The sequence below is a fragment of the Mandrillus leucophaeus genome, unplaced genomic scaffold (assembly GCF_000951045.1).
Source record: "Mandrillus leucophaeus isolate KB7577 unplaced genomic scaffold, Mleu.le_1.0 Scaffold17, whole genome shotgun sequence".
Classification (NCBI taxonomy): domain Eukaryota; kingdom Metazoa; phylum Chordata; class Mammalia; order Primates; family Cercopithecidae; genus Mandrillus; species Mandrillus leucophaeus.
Genome location: NW_012101698.1, coordinates 2,305,994 through 2,325,497, shown reverse-complemented (window position 1 = coordinate 2,325,497; position 19,504 = coordinate 2,305,994). Strand labels below are relative to the sequence as shown.

The window sequence follows — 19,504 nt, the reverse complement described above, 5'->3', positions numbered from 1 at the left end:
GAATAGATAACTTGCTAAAGTTACATTATCTGAGAAACCAGTGAAATGCACTGACAAAACAAAATAAAATCACCGGCATCAATATTGAGAAACGTAGATAAAATTCTCACTTTTGTGTTGATATATCTGAATACCTAGAAAGCCCAAGAGACTCTAATGAAACACTAGCCAAATAAATTAGACAACTCAGTAACGATAGTAAAGATAAATACACAAAAATCAATTGCTTCACTCTTCACTAGGGTTAAGCACCCAGAAATGAGAATGGGAAAACATGACAAGAGATTAAAAGGTTTTAAAAACTTTAAAAATACTTAGAAATTTAACATAAGAGGAGCTTTGGTGGTCAGGTGCAGGGGCTCACACCTGTAATCCCCAACTGTTTGGGAGGCCGAGGTGGGAGGATGACTTGAGCCCAGGAGTTTGAGACCAGACTGGGAAACCTGAGACCCCATTTCTACAAAAGGAACTTGGACCTAGAGTTATATATTCCTGGGGTCACTATATCCTCACCAGTGAGGTCTGAATTTCAATCCTGGGTTCTCTATTCTATCTTTGCTTGCTGTCTTTCAGTCCTAGATATAGTGGCTGCTTTTTGCATTTACTATTCCTATCTTCCTTAGAGTCTTCTTTTTAACTCTTTTAGTAGTTAACCACTATTTTACTAGTTAAAATCTTACATAAATGTTCCCTGTTTAAATTACTGGTGTGGTTTCTTTCTCCAGACCCTGACTGATGCAGACCTATATGAATAAACTATAAAATCTTACTGAAAGATGCCCAAACAAGAACTAAACCAATAGATATTTTCTCAGATAGAAAGACTTACTACTGTAAGATACCTTTTCTTCCCAGAAAACACATATAAACTTAATGATATTCTAATTAGAATTCCAGTAAGATTTTCATTATTTTTGGAAATGGATAAAAATATCTTAGATTCTGATGGTAGGGTAATTTTATGAACAGCTACAAAAAGCATGAAAAATAAAAATTGTGATGAGGGATATGACTACCTGTATATAAAGCCACAGTAATCAAATCTAAGTGGTTTGGGCAGAGAGAGAGAGAAACAAAGAGATGAGGGGAAAAGAATGGAAAAATTCTGGGAAAGATCTTAGGATACATTCAAATTTCATCTATTACAAAGACAGAATTTCATTTCAGAGGGCAGAAAGTGGTTTATTTAAAAAAAAAAATGGGCTGGCACCAATGACTAGTCATCTAGAGTAGAGGTTGGCAAGCTTTTTCTATAAGGAGCCAGATAGTAAATATTGTAGACCAGGGATATCCAATCTTTTGGCTTCCCTGGGCCACATTGGAAGAAGAATTGTCTTGGGACACACATAACATACACTAACAATGACAATAGCTGATAAGCTAAAAATAAATAAAAAACGAAAGTCCATGCATAGATCTCATGTTTAAAGAAAGTCTACCAATCTGTGACAGGCCACATTCAAAGCCATCCCCGGCTGCATGCAGCCATGGGCTGCGGGTTGGACAAGCTTGCTTAGACTTTGGTCTAAAACATTACGGTCTCTGCTGCTACTACACAACTCTGCCATTATGGTGTGAGAGCAGAGCTAGACAATACATAAATGAATGGGCATGGCTGTGTTCCAATAAAACTTTATTTACAAACACAGGCAGCTGGCCTGTGGGCCATAGTGTGTCAACCTCTGATTCAGAGGGAAATAAAGTAGTCCCCCATTTCTGACCAAATACAGAAATAAATTCCCGATAGAATAAGGACTTCAATGTAAAACAGAAACCTCTTAGAAGAAAAATCCAGATGTGATAAGGTGCGATCGTATTACGAAGGGTATCCATCTTAAGTCAGAAAATTCAGAAGCCATAAAGGAAAAGCTGGACCTATTTGAATTTATAAAAATGTAAAACTTTTATACGACAAAGATGTTATATACAAAGTCTGAAGATAACAGATTTGAGAAGAATGTTTGCAGTACGGATGACTGGTATCTCTAATCTACAAAAGGCTCTTACCGATTGGCAGGAAAAAGACAAACAACCCAACCGAAAAATGAACAAAGGGTATGGATTTTAGTTTAAGTGCAATTGGAACCCTTGGAGGTTTCCAGCAAGAGAATGATATGATTTATGTTTTAAAAAGCCCACTCAGGCTTCTGTGTGGGGAATGGATTGTCAGGGGCAGGAGGCAATGAGGAAACCAGGGAGGCTGGCTGGGATGTTTTTGCAGACTACCCCACTTCCCCCAAGAGAAGGCTTCATAGATGTTCAATAAATGTAGGCTGATTTTTGATGAAAACGTCTATGCCGTGCCCTGCTATGGCATCTAGGCCAGGGGTCCCTGAGCTGACTCCTTGACCTTCCCTTGAGGGTGCGTGAGGTTCAGAATGTGGCAGGACTCTTTTCAACTTTCAATAGAAACAAACGTGTGTCTCTGGTTGATGAAACCCAGGAGCCTGGATGAGGGCTACCCCTGAGAAATCCTGCCATTCTCGTCCACGGCTCAGTGCGGTTGCCCCTCTTGACTCTGGTTATGGAAAGGGGAGGCAAGAAGACCTGTTGCAGTCTGAAGGAACCGGTGAATTTTTAGTCTAATGAGGCAGGACATAGGAGGAAGGGGATGAAACCGACAAGGAAGTGGGATCCTAAACTAACACAGGAGATGACAGAGCACATGCCTGGACACTCCCCACATTCCTACATGAGGAGGAGGGGGTTGTACTGAATAATCTCTTCTCTTCTCATAAGGCTTGGGGACCCAATGACTTAACTGCAAGTCATTGGTCCGCACGTGCAGCCAACAGTTTTCAAGCGATAAATAGTCAAAACGAAGTAACAACTTGCTTCACCTCAGCTAGGAAGCGGGTTTGGAAACTCCGGCCACCCACCCAGCAGCTGGAACAGCAGCTGGAGTGACAGGCAGCACAAAGAAACGTCCCTCCCTCCCTCTGTAAGGTTTAGGAAGCCCGAGGCAAAAAGCTGAGGCTGTAGAGCAGCACTGGGCCTGGAGCTGGTAACTCAGGCTCGGTGGCTCCGTGCAGAGCCTCTGCTTTTTCAAATGTAAAATAAAAACCATCCTGGACAGGAGGGATCTCTGGAGAAAAATGAAAGAACGCACACAGACGAGAGCTGCCGGGGAGAGGCAGCGGAGCTGACATTTTCTGCAAAGGGGAGAGAATAGCGTCGCCGCAGAGGGACCCTGAATCCAGCAACAGAGCTCTTGCGGCTTATCTTTGTGGAGTCCTCTCTGTTGCCTGAAATCCCTTGTGGAGTAAGCACAAGAAAGTGGATCTGAAGGAACTGCGGGGGTGAGGGGTGGGCAGTGTTAGCTCCCCTCCAACTCTGCCCCTCACAGCTGCATCCGGGCAAATTGAGGATGCTCTGTTCTCCATGACCAAGCCTGTGTCTGGTTTCCCAGGGAGATGGGCACAATGGACCCTGCTTGCCAATGATGCTGGTCTTTAACAAAACAGCAGTGCCTCATGCTCTGCACAAACACACATTTCTGCAAATCCAGAAGAACGCATGCCTTCTGAAGAGCATCTGCCATGTGGTAGACACTCAGGAAATTCAGGATCCTGCAATCATTTTAAAGGCCTCCCAAACGGCGGGTGCTCCATAAACACAATTCGAAGAAATAAATGAATGAATGAGCAGATTATTTTGGAATCATGTTCTAATAATCCATCTGGGTATGTAGACTCCCAAACAGAGGCAACAGCCACGTGAATTCGATTCCTGCCATGATGTCAGATGCTTTTGGCCAGGAATTGGCAAACTGCAGCCCAAGGACCAAATCTGGCCTGCACCCTGTTTTTATAAATAAAGATTTATTGGAACACTGCCACACCCCTGTGTTTACATATAGTCTATGGGCTGTTTTTGAGCTGTTAACAGTAGGCCGACTTGAGTAGTTACAACAGAGATCATATGGGCTGCAAAGCCTGAAATATTTATTACTCGGCTCTTCACAGAAAAATTTGCAGACTCTTGCTCTAGGCAACTTCCTGGATATAGAAGGTCTGAGGTGAGGTCAAGGATTTCATGTTTCTAAGCAGCTTTCACTTGAAGTTGATGCAGTCAGTCTTGGAGTCACCCTTTGTGAAGCAAGGTTTTAGGCACTCTCTTTTTCCAAAACAAACAAAAGTATGATGAACCATTAAACATTAAGTACCAATACCGTACACGGCATGAATTCGGCCCTGCAGTATCACATCACTTGAGTCAGCCGCAATCAAAGAAAGTCTTGGCTATCCCTGTTTCTCACCTCATTGGCCTCACTTACTGATACGAGCCTAGCAGCATACACCAAGGAAGAGACTGGAACATTCCTGTTTAGTTCATCGATAGCCACAAATCTAGACAGACAGCTCAGTGGACATTCATTGCCTTTTGACTTCCAGCATCCATTCATCCCTCTCCCAATGGCAGCAATTTTGATGTATTTCTCTCTTCCCATTTCTATTCATGTGCTTTGGGCAGGGCTGACTCCAGCCTTAGCCCAATCAGCATCTTGCATCCTTCCTAAGTTACTCTGATCGGTTCAGGGGTGAGCATGTGTCCCAGTGTGCTCCTATGGGACCTTTGCAGAGACTTCTGTGAAAACAATGTTCTCTCTTTCCTAGAGCATCTGTCGTGAGACAACATAGAATCTGAGCTGCTGTAGGTATCTCATGACCCTAAGAAGGGACTCTAAGAAGGAAAGGAACAAGTATGGAGGAGACAGTTCCAGGCAACACAGGGAGAAGAAACTTGCTGACTTTGTTTAAGCTCCTCATCCAATGATACCCCTAGCCACAGGATGTTCCCTTGGGTTTTTCAGTTATATGAGCCCATATATCCCTTTTTGCTTCTGCCATTTGGAGTTGCAATTTCTGTGCTTTGCAATTGAAAAAAAATTCAGATAGGAAAATTTACCAAAACTTTCCATCTGACTGTGGATGAGCAGTTAGGGCCATGAACACTCCTGCATGAGAATCCTGCATGTTTGGACACATTTTGGCACATCTACAGGAGGAGCATGAGTCAACGGCTGCCTGTCTTAGAGCTGAGGCACTTGCTGCCTTGACCATCACTAAGGCTGCTATTGCTTATAGACCCTGGCAGCCCCAGTCTCTCCAACTGTAAACAGCTCCAGTCAAAACAAGAGAAGGGATCCTGGGAAAGGGTTCAGGAATCCTGCTACAAGTCAACTGCTAGGTTTTGAAGGGAAGGTGAGGGTTAAAGAAAGATACAGAGAGAGAGACAGTGGCAGCTCTACAGCAAATGTAGGCTTTATGTCCAACATAAGACCTCCAGAGGTGGAGGACCAGCCTAATGCCAGTGCCCACCACTGCTTACAGGCTGGGGTACTTATAGCAATGGGCAGGAGGGGCCTGGGCAGTATGGCTGGCTGCCCAGGATGATATTGATAAGACATGCCCATGATGAGGCAGTTTGGCCTTTGTTCCCACGGAATGTGATGTTCCTTGCACTTCCTCCCAGCAGGGTGTGATAGGACGTTCCTGTGCCTTGTGGTCGGGAGGTTGGGCAGGATGTGTCTCACGCCCCGAACCCCCGTGGAATGTTTCACTTGACCAAGGTCTATGAAATGGCAGGGGGTGGGGGTGGGGTTACAAAATGATGCAGTTTGGTCTAACACAAAGAACCACTAAAGAACTTACCAAAGGGTAGATCATCTCAGGCGAAACTATACCAGGTAATGTTTTCTTTAGCACCATTCCATGTTCTCTTAGCGTCTTCTTGACCCTAAAGTAACCAATGCTCGCTCTCGCTCTCTTTCTCCCTCTGTTTTTCTCCCTCCGTCTCTCTCTCTGTTTAACTCTCTTACCAAAACAACTTTCAACTAGTAAACAGATAGGAAAGGATCTTATTAACCCACAGGAGTCAGGTTCACCAGTTTTTTAACCAGATAGATCTGGATTTGAATTCCAGGATCACCCCTTACTAGATGTGCATGTATAAATAAGCAACTTAAATGCTCTGAATCTCAGTTTGCTTATTTTTAAAATACATGCTTTGCTGAGTTATCATAGGGAGATGAGATAAGGCATATAGTGGTTAGGTGTAAGACTATCATCAAACCATAAAAATAATATTACGGACATAACATTAATATCGTTTTAGCCTCCTGGTGTTGTTTGCATTTTCATAACGAGCAATTCCTTTCTTAACCCAACATTAGGAACTGTAATGTCAGAATTTCAGCCTCGGTGACAGACCTGTTGCTAAGTTTATATCTGACAGATGGCTACTTAAAGAAGGTGTTCAAGAGCCCTACACAGTCCTTAGACAATGACCCTGAGAATCAGAAACTCAGGCCATATATGTGGAAGCAAAAAAAAAAAAAAAAAAGATTCCAGAGATTGGAGGGGTCACTGAGCAATAATCAGGCTATAATCACTGAATTCTGATGGGCTACCTGGAACTGGCTTAGGGTGGGATTACATACACCTCCTGCCACATCAGATTTCCTTCTATTTGGTCAGGGGTAGCATCATCCAATGAATAAATCTGTTAGTGATCTTCCTCGCATAACCTAGGAATTCTCTCAGGATCCATTTTTCCAGTAGTTTTCAGAAAGGAACCAACGACAGCTAAGAGAGAAGTTCTTCCATTCCAAGAGCAGCCATCTTGCGCTACTGACAAACTAGAGAGAGCTGCAAGGAGTCAGTACATCCCTGGCACAACCCACTCCCTCTTACGACATATTATATGAGACTGTGTGAGCCCCACTTCCACAGTACACTAAAAACCCATGGTCCCTGCATTATTTGAGCAGCTGACAAGCTTCTGAAGTTAAGATTCATGAACGCTGAGAGTGGTACCCAGTGGATTTGTGCCAGGTGAGCAGATCCTTCTCATTTCCCATTTTGGAAATTTCACATTTCATTCTGCTTTGTGGATTCCAAAACTTCATGATAATATAGAGTAACATTTTGCAAAAAAATAACAAATAACGTTCTGCTTGAGGGAAAATCAGACATTAGGCTTCTTATAAGAAACAAGGGGTCATGCTGAAGACTTCAGGATAACATATCTTGGAGAAGAAAAAGCCATTCAGTGGGTCACTCCCCAAGTCTGTGGGAGGGTTTTTTTTTTTTTTTTTTTTAAAGAAAAGGTTATTTTCATAACTTTGAGACTACAATTAATTTCTGCAAAACTCATGGAAAAATTGCCTCTTTTCAATAATTTTTCCTCCATCTTTTTCCCCAAGAGTCTTTAAATTTGACAAAATTTTTCTTTTCAATTAAAATAAAAAAATTGAACAGATGGGCCTCAAGAGGGCTGGTGGTACTTTTAAGAACTGGTAATAATTTATTTAGAACCATGTATAGTAGTATATCTTTACACACAAGTTGCACAGAAACACCCACTGCTTTTGGTGTGGTACTTACTGTTCCTTGTTGGAAACTTCCGTATGTCAGAGATCATGTATGACAGTCCTATCTTCTGTGTAAAAGGTCATCTCCCAGCAGAAGAATAGCTCGCCTAGTTAAAGGGATACCAATTTTTAAACGCTCTGCCAAGCTGAAGACGGAGCGAATGAGTGAGAGAGGGCGACGTCAGATTTCAAATGCAGGGCACGCTCATTGTGCCCTCGGATGCTGAGCTGGGAGGAGGGGGAGAGAAACCTCTATTTAGAGATGATTGGAAAAAATCAGTGCTACAGAGTGCACTTGAGAAGCAACGCAGGAGGCTGTTCTTGCCCTCTCCTTGGATATGACAAAATGGCCGCCATGGAAACAGGAAGCAGCAGCAAATGGCTGCCACAGGTCTTCTTAGATGCTTGAGGAAGTGTCTACGTGTGTCCAGGCCTGTGTGGGGTATTCCTAGGGTAGCAGGCTTTTAAAGTCAGGGTGAAGAAAAGGGAGGCATTTAGAAGGAATGGACAATTGACAAGGAAAGTGGTCAGACAGCACCAACGGGTAATGATCTGGGAAAACCCAAGGCTCCAAGAAAGTACAATGGCCCCAAGAAAAAGAATTTACAGTATTTTAGCCACCCTGAGACTATATAACCATGCCAGCTCAAGTAATCAAAAATATCCTAGTCCCTGTAAACGCTCACTAGCCGCTTTTTAAATATCCCCTTTAAAATGACCCCTTCACTACCCCGGGTAAGTTGGCAGGGGATTGGAGGCTCCATGGAGGGCTATCCCTGAGCCAACCTGCCAGGCAGGCAGGCAAGTTTCTGCCTTTCCCAACCTCCCGCTGCTAGCTCCCTTCCCCCTGAGAGTTGAAGACTTCCTAATGCTCCTGGCTGCATCAGACACCAATCTGGCCCAACTTCCCTATTGGAAGGCCTCTATGACAACCAGCCAATCTGATGCACCAATCTGTGTAACTGTGTTTTCCCTCCTTCAGCACATGGTTACATTTAGCTCGGTTTTTTCCTTCCCAAGGCAGATGCCCAAAGCAAAGAGACTGAAGCAGTCAGAATTTCAGACACTGTGAACAACTCCCCTTGGGGTACCTCTGGGGCTGGCGTCTTTACATCACAACGACAGAGAACTGGCCCTCACGGACTACGGCCACCGCGTCTTAGAGGTTTTGTTTCTCTGTGGGCGTCCATGTGCTCTGTTTCTTTCTCTCCTCACCACTCTCCAAACCACACTCACACAAATATACACCCCCATATGCAAAGATGCGCATATGTATATTGTACATCAGTGTGACACTCACACGCGCGTGGGGTATTAGCATAGCCTTTCCCCCCTCCCCCCTGAGTCCCTCTTGTGTTTCCCAGCACCCAGCATCCTCCAAAGCGGGCAGTGGCACACTATGGCTCATAAGCTAAATCCCGTCACTGCCTGCTTTGTAAATAAAGTTTTGCTGGAACACACACCTGCTGATTCGTTTGTGTATCATCTGCCTGCTTTTGCACTAGAACAGGACTGAGTAGTCACAAAAAAAGACCACACGGTCTGAAATATTTGCTCACTGGCCCATTAAGAAAAAGTTTGCTGCTCCCCTAGTCTAAAGCAGCACCTTGTATCTAGAAAATCTATTTATTAAAAATTGTCAAAAGGTCTTTCTCTCATCTTAAAAGTGATTCATAAACCTGTACCTCTTAGAGTTATGGAGCCATGTAATTAGAAGGTGTATTTTAGATTATTAGTCCTACTTATGGCCTAGTGCCTGATTCTCTGATAGGATACCTATGGACGTCTCATTTCTCTTGATGGCTCCAGTACAAGGCAGCACACAGCTGTTCACAGGGAAGCTGTGATGCTTCCCAAGAGCTCTACTGGAAAGTTCTTTTTTATCTGCAGTGAAAATTTGATTTCCTATCATTTCCACCCACTGGTTCCCATTCTACCCTTTGGGGCCAGTCAGGAAAAGGAGGACAATCCTCTTTGAAAAATCGGCCAGGCATGGTGGCTTGTGCCTGTAATCCCAACACTTTGGGAGGCAGAGGCAGGCGGATCACCTGAGGTCAGGAGTTCGAGACCAGCCTGGCCAACATGGTGAAACCCCATCTCTACTGAAAATACAAAAATTAGCCCAGCATGGTGGCGCACGCCTGTAGTCCCAGCTACTAAGGAGGCTGAGGCAGGAGAATCACTTGAACTTGGGAGGTGAAGGTTGCAGTAAGCCGTGACTGCACCACTGCACTCCAGCCTGGGTGACAGAGCGAGACTACATCTCAAATAAATAAATAAATAATAAAAAAATAAAGCATCGAGTATCTGGAGGTAACTGACGTGCCTCACCTTTATGTTTTGCTTCTCCAGGTTAAAAAATAACCCCAGTCCCTTTACCTGTTCCTGGGGTGGTATGGTCTCAAGGCCCCACCACCTCTGTACTTTCTCTTGGTGGCCAATATCCCTCTTAAACTTAGAAAGCCATGAGTACTGTGAAGACATCACGCGCTTTCTCAAGATGAGCATTCATTCCTGGTCACCATGGTGCTGAGAGTTCACCAACCAAGTGTGAGAAGCCTCTGGAGGGCAGGAGCAGAGGCTTGCTGCTCTCTTTCTGAAGCAGCGGCACAGGGTAGCACCATCATCTAATCGGGTCCTAAGAGACCCTCTGAAGCTGGATATGCCAAGCCTTTGCATCGGTGACTGGAGGCCTAGCAGGGATTCCACTGGAAAGCTGGTTCTAGAGAATGGTGTATTTTGAATTAACCACTCAACAAATCATAAAGCAGGATTGTCAGACTCATTATGGGAAAAGCTGCCCTGAAAATAATGCCTTAAGGACGTGTTGTTGCTGCTGGGGATACAACTGGTATTAGTGGCTTAAGGGGCTCAGGAAATTTCCATGAGACCGTAACCGTAACAAAGGAACAGCCAGCATTTGGTGGGAACAATGGAGGATGGACCCTTTTTTCTTTTTCATCGATGAAAGGAGATCTTTCTTATTATTTAAAAATTTACTACTCCAAACACCCACTTCTCCCCCTGGTGTACCATGTCAGAGTTACTGAGGAGGAGGTTTAAAAAAATAAAATCATTAAACAACTCCCCCACCCCCCGCAAAAGAGGGCTCAATGAGGTCTCATTCCGTGGTAATGAGCTCCAATTTAACGCCATCATTATTTCTGACATTAAAGGCCCGAGAATAGTGTCACATGCCCAGAAGCTATTTTTTTTTCTTTTTTAAACCAGCTAATCCCAGAAATAAGAAATTGCCATGAGGGACAGTGAGTCAGGGCCTGTAAAAGTGCTTTAGGAGAGGACTGTGGCAGCAGACTGACCTGAACGTGGGAGGCACAGCCTGCACAAGGCCCTTAGTCACCTGGGGCGGACAGGGCCCAGCTTCTGCAGTGACTGCCCAGTGAGTAATTAAGAGCCTAGGTTTTGGCCGGATGCAGCAGCTCATGCCTGTAATTCCAGCACTTTGGGAGGCCAAGGTGTGCGGATGAATTCGAGACTAGCCTGGCCAACGTGGTGAAACCCTGTGTCTACTAAAAATTATCCAGCCATGGTAACAGGCACCTGTAATCCCAGCTACTCAGGAGGCTCAGGCAGGAGAACTGCTTGAACCCAGGAGGCAGAGGTTGCAGTGAGCCAAGATCACACTACTGCACTCCAGGCTGGGTGACAAAGTAAAACTCTGCCTCGAAAAAAAAAAAAGTCTAGGTTTGGTGTTGGATTCTAAGTTTGAGGCTTAGCTGCATTGCTTGTGCCAAAACCTTAAGACTTTAGGGAATTTTACTTAAGTTCCTCATGCCTTGGTTTGGCTCATCTGTGAAATGGATCCCATAATAGTACCTACTACCAGGTGGAGACAAAATGAAATAGGAAGCAGGAAACAGACTCTAACATATCAAAGAGAAGAAAGGAATCTACAGGATGATGGACAGGGAGGGACATCTGGAAGCAACAGCTGGGCTCCGGGCTTAGAAATCAACCAGTGCCAAGCGGGGCAGATCAGAAGGCTCTAGAAGAACTTTCATAAGATGAAATTGGTAGAATACCCAATATATTTGGATACCTTGAGAGACAATGCACACAACTGGGGAAGACTTCAGGTATATGTCAATGACAGAAGACTAAGAAAAGCAAAAACAGAACCACTGAAAACAGAGTTCTTCAGGAAAGGAGAGTAAATGGAATACACTACATGGCTCGGGTAGGCTAAATATTGATCTGATAAAAATGACAATACCACGATATTGGCAAGATGGGAATTTTACGAGGGTTTTTTTGAAGGGGAATTTAAAAGAGAGTTGGGCCCTCATTTTTCACAGTGGGAAGTCAGCAGACAATTCCTAGAAATAAAAATCAGGAAATAGCAACAAGGCCAGGTGCAGTGGCTCACACCTGTAATCCCAGCACTTTGGGAGGCTGAGGCGGGCGGATCACTTGAGGCCAGGAGTTCGATACCAGCCTGGTCAACATGGTAAAACCCCATCTCTACTCAAAAACACACAAAAAATGAACTGGATGTGGTGGCATGTGCCTACAGTCCCAGTTATTCAGGAGGCTGAGGCACGGGACCCTTGAACCCTGGAGGTGGAGGTTGCAGTAAGCCGAGATCACACCACGGTACTCCAGCCTGGGTGACAGAATGAGACTCTGTCTCAAAAAAAAAAAAAAAAAAAAAGCATTTTATTGAGCGATATGGAGGTAAAGTTCTAAGTCAGTTTAAAGCATTAAAAGAGTTTATCCACAAGGGAGTAGGAGTTGGATGGGGGATTGTGGTGTATTTCTGCAACAAAGCTGGAAGGACTGTATCAATCTACAAACTGTGTATATAAGTAACTTCGATAAAAGTAAAACGAAATAAAATTCCTATTGAAATGGGTCCCATCAATTGATTTCACCACCAGTTCCTCTGGATTTATCAGGATTAAGACCAGATTTAGCAGTTTCTCTGCTCCTTCTAACAGATGAAACGTTGAATAAGGCAGGTCAAGAGTGTTTTTTTTTTTTTTTTTTTTTTTGAGACAGAGTCTCACTCTGTTGCCCAGGCTGGAGTGTAGTGGCGCGATCTCAGCTCAACGCAACCTCCACTTCCTAGGTTCAAGAGATTCTCCTGCCTCAGCCTCCTGAGTAGCTGGGGCTATAGGCACCTGCCATGACCCCCAGCTAATTTTTGTATTTTTAGTAGATATGGGGTTTCACCACATTGGCCAGGCTCGTCTTGAACTCCTGACCTCAGGTGATCTGCCCGCCTCAGCCTCCCAAAGTGCTGGAGTTACAGGTGTGAGCCACCATGCCTGACCAGGAAAGAAGTTTCGTTGGCTCACAGGTCAGCATGACTGGCTGGGCTCAAGCAATCCTTCCACCTCAGCCTCCCCAAATGTTGGGATTACAGATGGGAGCCACTGTACCCGGTCCTTCCCTCCAATTTAAGCTGAACATTTCTTTGATCAAGTCAGTATGTTGCTTGTCAGTACGTTCTTGTCAGTCTCAGTGGGCTGACGATTGGGCCCATGACATCCCCCGTGATCACTGACAGTGTTTTACCATTCCTGAAACTGCAGTTCCTGATCCTCCCCTTTCCTCCATACAAACGTCACATTCAGTACTCTCAATCTAGACAGCTGTTCATATGCTAGTTCCTTTGAGATCAAAATTATGAACTCAAATTTGAAGCAGAGATGATAACATACCAAAGGTATTTGGTGCTGTTCACGACTTTAAAGTCGCTGGCCAGAAAATCGAGTTGCTACTGGTCACGTGCATTCCTTCTCACATGAATCTTCCTTCTGATAGTGTGCTGTTTCCTAGCTCTGATCACATTGAATAAACTATGAAAGTTGGGACCTAATCTCCAAAACGAAAGGACGATGATTCTTGCAGGAAAACACATTCTCTTGAGAGTCACCGTAGTATCCAGTGGGTCAAAGCACTGTTTCAAAAGGAAAAGTACTAGAAAATACTGAATTGTTCAATTAAAAACATTGATTCTTTAGTGGTTTTCTACCTATATGCCAACACTACAGATATCCTATTATGATATATATGATATACACACACACACACACACACATATATACACACACATATTTTTCTTTTTGAGACAGAGTCTTGCTCTGTTGTCTCGGCTGGAGTGCAGTGGTGCGATCTCGACTCACTGCAACTTCCATCTCCTGGGTTCGACTGATTTTTGTGCGTCAACCTCCCACGTAGCCAAGATTACAGGCACCCCCCACCACATCCAGCTAATTTTTTTTGTATTTTCAGTAGAGATGGGGTTTCACCATGTTGGCCAGGCTGCACTTGAACTCCTGGCCACAAGTGATCCACCCACCTTGGCCTCCCAAATTGCTGAGATTATGGGTGTGAGCAACTGCACCCAGCCCTATTTAATATTTTAAAATAATACTTTACATGAACAGAGACAAAAGGACCCAGATATACTTGTAATGGTACAGAAAACCCTGTTGAAATCATAAAAACTGGTATGGTAAATAACTTTCTAGATTTTATATTAATTGAGGCTTTGACATGGTCCCAAAGTAAATTGAACTCTGTACCCCTTAGATAACATTTTCAGTGTACTACGTGCCAGACACTGACCTAAGCATCTTATATTCATCGTATTATGTCACACTCTTATTAACCCATTTGATAGATAAGGAAACCAAGGCCCAGAAGGGTAAAGACATTTGCCTTGGGATTGAAAGTTCACGTTAGTAAAGCCAGGACTACAAAGTGCCTGTAATCCCAGCACTTTGGTAGCCCGAAGCAGGTGGATCACCACTGTCAGGAGTTTGAGACCAGCCTGGCCAAGATGGTGAAACCCTTTCTCTACTAAAAATAGAAAAATTAGCCAGGTGTGGAGGCGTTTGCTTGTAGTCCCAACTCAGAAAGCTGAGGTAGGAGAATCGCTTGAACTTGGGAGGCGGAGGTTTCAGTGAGCCAAGATCACACCACTGCACTCCGGCCTGGGTAACAAAGCGAGGGTCCATCTCCAAAAACCCCCCAAAAAACCAATCATCTGGCCCCTATGCCCACAGGGTCACTTTGCACTGTGCTCTGCTTGTTTTTTCTTTAAGAAATTCTGAACTAATTGCCCATCATCCTATCCACAGCATCTAGACTTGTGGCTGGCACATAGTAGGCTGTTGTCTCCTAACTATTAGCAAATTATTTTTCTGAAATTATTAAGACCCTATATGGCTACATAAAAAGACACCAATTGTTTTTCTTTCATAAGTGATTATGTGCCTAATACTTTAAAAAGGCCTATAGACTTGAACCTTACCACAGGTGCTTGGAACAGGGGCCCTGATAAGTAAAATTCCCCAGGGATGCTATAGAAGTCCCAGGAATAGACCCTAATTACTTACCTTAAGTGCAGATATATAAGACATCTACCAATTTGTTTCACTACACACCAGTTGTCCCAAAGGACTTTGTTAAGTATGCTTATATGTACATCTTAGAGTTACACTTTCAACAAGGTTTAGAAGAAAACAATGCTTACTATACACTTCTTGGGTTTTCTTTTCCCTTTGTTATTTCATAATCATCACCCTACCTGGAATAAATAGGCCAGGGCCTTAGAGGAATGTAGCAATTCTGTTGAAGTTATGGGAAAGTGGCCGAAGGGCCTAAATGGAAGATGGGGAGTTAGAAAATGGAAAGACACAATATTCCCTGTTAGCCTCCCAGCGGGCTTCTTTCTCCACGCCTTTCTAGTTTGTGTGATGGGAAGAGGCTTATGCGGAGGAGGGGATGGAGAATTAGGTCACACCCATGATAACTGAAGATTGGCTTATTTATGAATGTATTGCACAGTGCAAGTGTACCATGTAGGCTCAAACTGGAGAAGGCTGTATTTTACCTTCCTAACCTTTTGCAGCTTTAATGAAAATTTTCAAAGGGGAATTGACATTTTTAATTGTTAACTAGAAGACTCATTTTTTTTTTTTTTCATCCATTCATTCAACACATACTAAGTGTATTAATCTGTTTCCATGCTGCTATGAAGAACTGCCTGAGAATGGGTAATTTATAAAGGAAAGAGATTTAACTGACTCACAGTTCTACATGGCTGGAAAGGAAACTTACAATCATGGCAGACGGCAAAGGGGACGCAAGTACGTCTTACACGGCAGCAGGAGAGAGAGAGAGAAAGAAGGGGGCAGTGCACCAGACTTATCAAACCACCAGATCTTATGAGAACTCCCTTACTATCCCCAGAACAGCATGGGGAAACCACCGCCATAATCCAATCACCTCCCACCATGTCCCTCCCTCGACCCATAGGGATTACAATTAAAGATGAGAGTTGGGTGGGGACACAGGGCCAAACCATATCACTAAGCACCAGGGTATCCTCCTGAGTACACAGATGGCCTACATTTCCCAACCTCCTTTGTGGTGAGGTGTGGCCACGTGGATGAGTTCTTACCAGTGCAGATGAGCCTAAGCGATGCCAGCTACTTCTCTGCCCAGACCTTAACACTGATGTTGTAGGTGGTGGCAATGCCCCCTGCAGTGTGGAAGCAGCATAAGAAAATGAACCTAAGCGGCTCTCTTGTGAGCAAGAAATTCACTTCTTTGCTCATCCAGCTGCTCTATTTGGGGGCATCTTTGTCAGCAGCCTTTGTACTTACACGAATGTCTAATAGCAGTCTATGCACTCCTGGACTTCATAATCTAGACAGACAGTAAATACCAAAGATAATCAAGGAGGCCTCTCTGAGGAGGTGACATTTATGATGAGACCTGAACAGTAAGGATTATCAGTCATGCAAAGATCTGGGCGCTCAGGCAGACAGAAAATCAAATGCAAAGGCAGAAATTAACTTGTGTCTGAGGAACAGAAGAGTGATGTGGCTGCAATGCAGTGATGGGGTCAGAGCGTCACTGGGTGAGGTTGAGAGGAGGCAGACGAAGAGTAAGTGGAGGCAGTTCTAAGTGTGACGTGAAGCCACTAGAGTGTCTTAAAGTGAGTATAGGCGTGTGTGTAGAGAGAGAGAAAGGGAGAGAAGGAAAGAGATAGCATTTGATTTGCATGTTGAAGATCACCTTTTGCGATGGCATAGAAAACAGATTGCAAGGATCAAGAATAGAAATGAGAAAAGCAAAGACAGAATTGTAGTGGTTCAGTGAGCAATGACGGTGGCTTGGACCAGGCTATTAGTGGGGATGTGGGAAAAGGCTGGATTCAGGGATGTGTTTGAAGAGAAAGTCAATGGGTCTGGCTGACAGATTGGAAGTGGATGGTGAAAAACAGTTCTTATCTTGAGCATGTGGGTAGTGGTGGTATTTATTAAGCTGGGCAAGACTTTGGGAGGTCTTGGAAATGGGGGGACATCAAGAGACCTGTTTTGTGTGTGTTTTTTTTTGGAGATGGCGTCTCCCTCTGCCACCCAGGCTGGAGTGCAATGGTGCAATATTGGTTCACCGCAACCTCTGCCTCCCAGCTCAAGTGATGCTCCTGCCTCAGCCTCCTGAGTAGCTGGGATTATAGGTGTCGGCCACCATGCCTGGCTAATTTTTATATGTTTAGTCAAGACAGGATTTCACCATGTTGGCCAGGCTTGTCTCAAACTCCTGACCTCAGGTGATCCAACCGCCTTGGCCTCCCATAGTGCTGGGATTACAGGTGTGAGCCACTGCACCTGGCCAGGAGGCCTGTTTTAAAAGTGCTAAGCTTAAGATGCTTGTTAGAGGTTGACATGGGGAGTCTGGGGTTCAGGAGAGATTACTGAGGAGTCTTTGGCAAATCGATAGAATTTAAAGCCATAGACCTAGATGTGTGCTCTTAGGGAAAGGGAAATGGGAGAAAAAGAGGAGAAGACCTGGGAAAAAGCGTCTAGCAGACATTTAGGCATCTTCTCACCAGTGTCTAGGATAAACAACACATCAGCATTTCTAGGGAAGCAGGGAAGAGCCTGCACTGTTGGTAATTCCAATTGGTACCATGAGAATTTCTTTCTGCGAGCGCTGGTGTTGGCCTGCATTGGCTCATGAGAGCTGTTTGTTAAATTTTCAGGAGTCGTGTGAGCCAGTTATTAAATACAGCTATTATTGTGGAAGTCAGGTGGAGCATTTATAACACAGAAGTCAGCAAATTATCCATAGGACGATCTTTAAAAATTTTTGAGAGCCTATTTATTAGCACACCACTGGTGCCCTCCATACTTTGTGTCCAGACTTATCAGAGAAATGGCATGGGATGCCCAGATACCATCTGACTCACTTCTTACATAAGCTGACCCGTAAGCACACCATTTGTAGTACATGATGGCACGATCCCATTGGCTAGGAACTCCTATAACACTGAGACCGCCATTCAGCATTGCTCTCTTGCCAGCACAAGTCCACGGTAAGTAGCAGTGGGTTTTTTGTTTGTTTGTTTTATTTTTTTTGAGGTAGAGTCTCACTCTGTTGCCTAGGCTGGAATGTAGTGGCACCATCTCAGCTCACTGCAACCTCTGCCTCCTGGGTTCAAGCAATTTTCCTGCCTAAGCCTCCCAGGTAGCTGGGATTACAGGCCTGCACTACCATGCCCCGCTAATTTTTTTTTATTTTTATTTTTAGTAGAATCAGGGTTTCGCCACGTTGGCAAGGCCAGTCTCAAACTCCTGACCTCAGGTGATCCACTCATCTTGATCTCCCAAAGTGCTAGGATTACAGGTGTGAGCCACTGTGCCCGGCTGGCGGTGGATCTTAAGCAGCCTTAGAAAAATGTTAAAGGGAAGGATTGGGAACCTGAGTATCCGGATTTTTGTGGAATTCTTAGAAAGGTAGAATATTCTCTTCACTAAACAATAGTCACAAACAATCTGGGAACTTGGGGAGTTCCCTTCCTCTGAGGCATGGGTGGAAACACTGAGGTGAATACTTTGCCCCGTGAAAGCAAGCAGAAGGGACTCCAGTTTTTTGGATATTAAGACATCTCTCCGACCCTGGGGACACACAGCACCCCAAGATAGCAAGTTCGTTTTTTATAATCCTTCTTTCTTTTTCCTCCACTCAGTCTTGGCATTGTCTCTACCACACCTATTTCATTGACTCTAAGATGCGTTTTCACGAAGGTGCAAATGGGTTGATTAGTTTATTCAGGAGTATCGACATGCTGCGGTGCACTGGAGCATGCAGCCAATCCCCCGACACGCTTGAGCGGGCCGTGGTTACCTCCACTGCCTCCAACAGGAATCGAGTGCTGTTTTGTCTCCGTGCCGGGGGACTGGAGAGATGTGTCATTCCAGCATCACCCTAATTATGATTTTCAGAAGATGTAGCTGTCTGGATACAACAGGACCATCACAAGTGTGTGCAAAGTGTGTGTGGGGTGTGTGTGTGTGTGTGTGTGTGTGTGTAGACAGCGGAGGGTACACCCCCAGAGGCTGAACTTGGAGAAGGAATGAAATGGATTACTGCATTATTGCATTACTGCCTGTGCAAAGCTGAGGCTGCACACACAATAACAGACATACAGACATAGGCGTTCACACGCGTGTGTACAAAACCCACGAGCTTTCCTGAGCAAGGCTTTTCTTTACAGATGAATTTAGTAAATCAGAGAAAGTCAAATCTGTTAAAAAAAAAAAATTCACTAAGGTTATCAAATCCAAAGCTTTGTTGTTTTTACAGATGAGGAAACTGAGGCTCAGAGAGGGTAAGTGATTGCCCTGACGCCACACAGCTAACCAGAGAAGATACAGGTTCCTGTCTTCCTTATTTTCAATTCTCTCAAGCGAGTTTCCGCATGAACAAGGTGGCAGGTCTGAGCAAAATGCTAAAACCATGGCCCCGTTTTGTTTGTGCATGTGTGTGTGTGTACATGAGCTGTTGGTGTGTGACGGGAGTTTGCGGGGATATTCTCTCCCTGTTTCATGTTTTCATTTCTCCCACAAGACGGGAATGAAAAGGAAGGAAGAGCTGAACCATTCCCTCAGGCAAGCAGATCTGTGGCAAACAAAGAGCCCGCAGCTTGGTCTCCACGGGGTCAGTCTGACTTCCTTCTCTCAGAAGCATCCCGGGCTACATTTTCATCTTCGCTATCTTCCAATCTTGCATCATCTATAATAATGTGATTCCGAATGCATTTTAGCAAATGCAAGATGGAATGGGACTCCCCCGGCTGCTCCCGAA

General features: G+C 44.4%; 1 long non-coding RNA gene across 1 annotated transcript in view; it reads left to right on the top strand.

The window, feature by feature from the left end:
* The first annotated feature begins 6,387 nt into the window (after positions 1 to 6,387).
* The window catches only part of LOC105537187, a 41,492-nt gene continuing 28,375 nt past the window's right edge, over positions 6,388 to 19,504 (top strand). The window contains exon 1 of the long non-coding RNA XR_001005682.1: positions 6,388 to 6,836. This is a non-coding gene — a long non-coding RNA (uncharacterized LOC105537187). The remainder of the gene's footprint in view (positions 6,837 to 19,504) is intronic.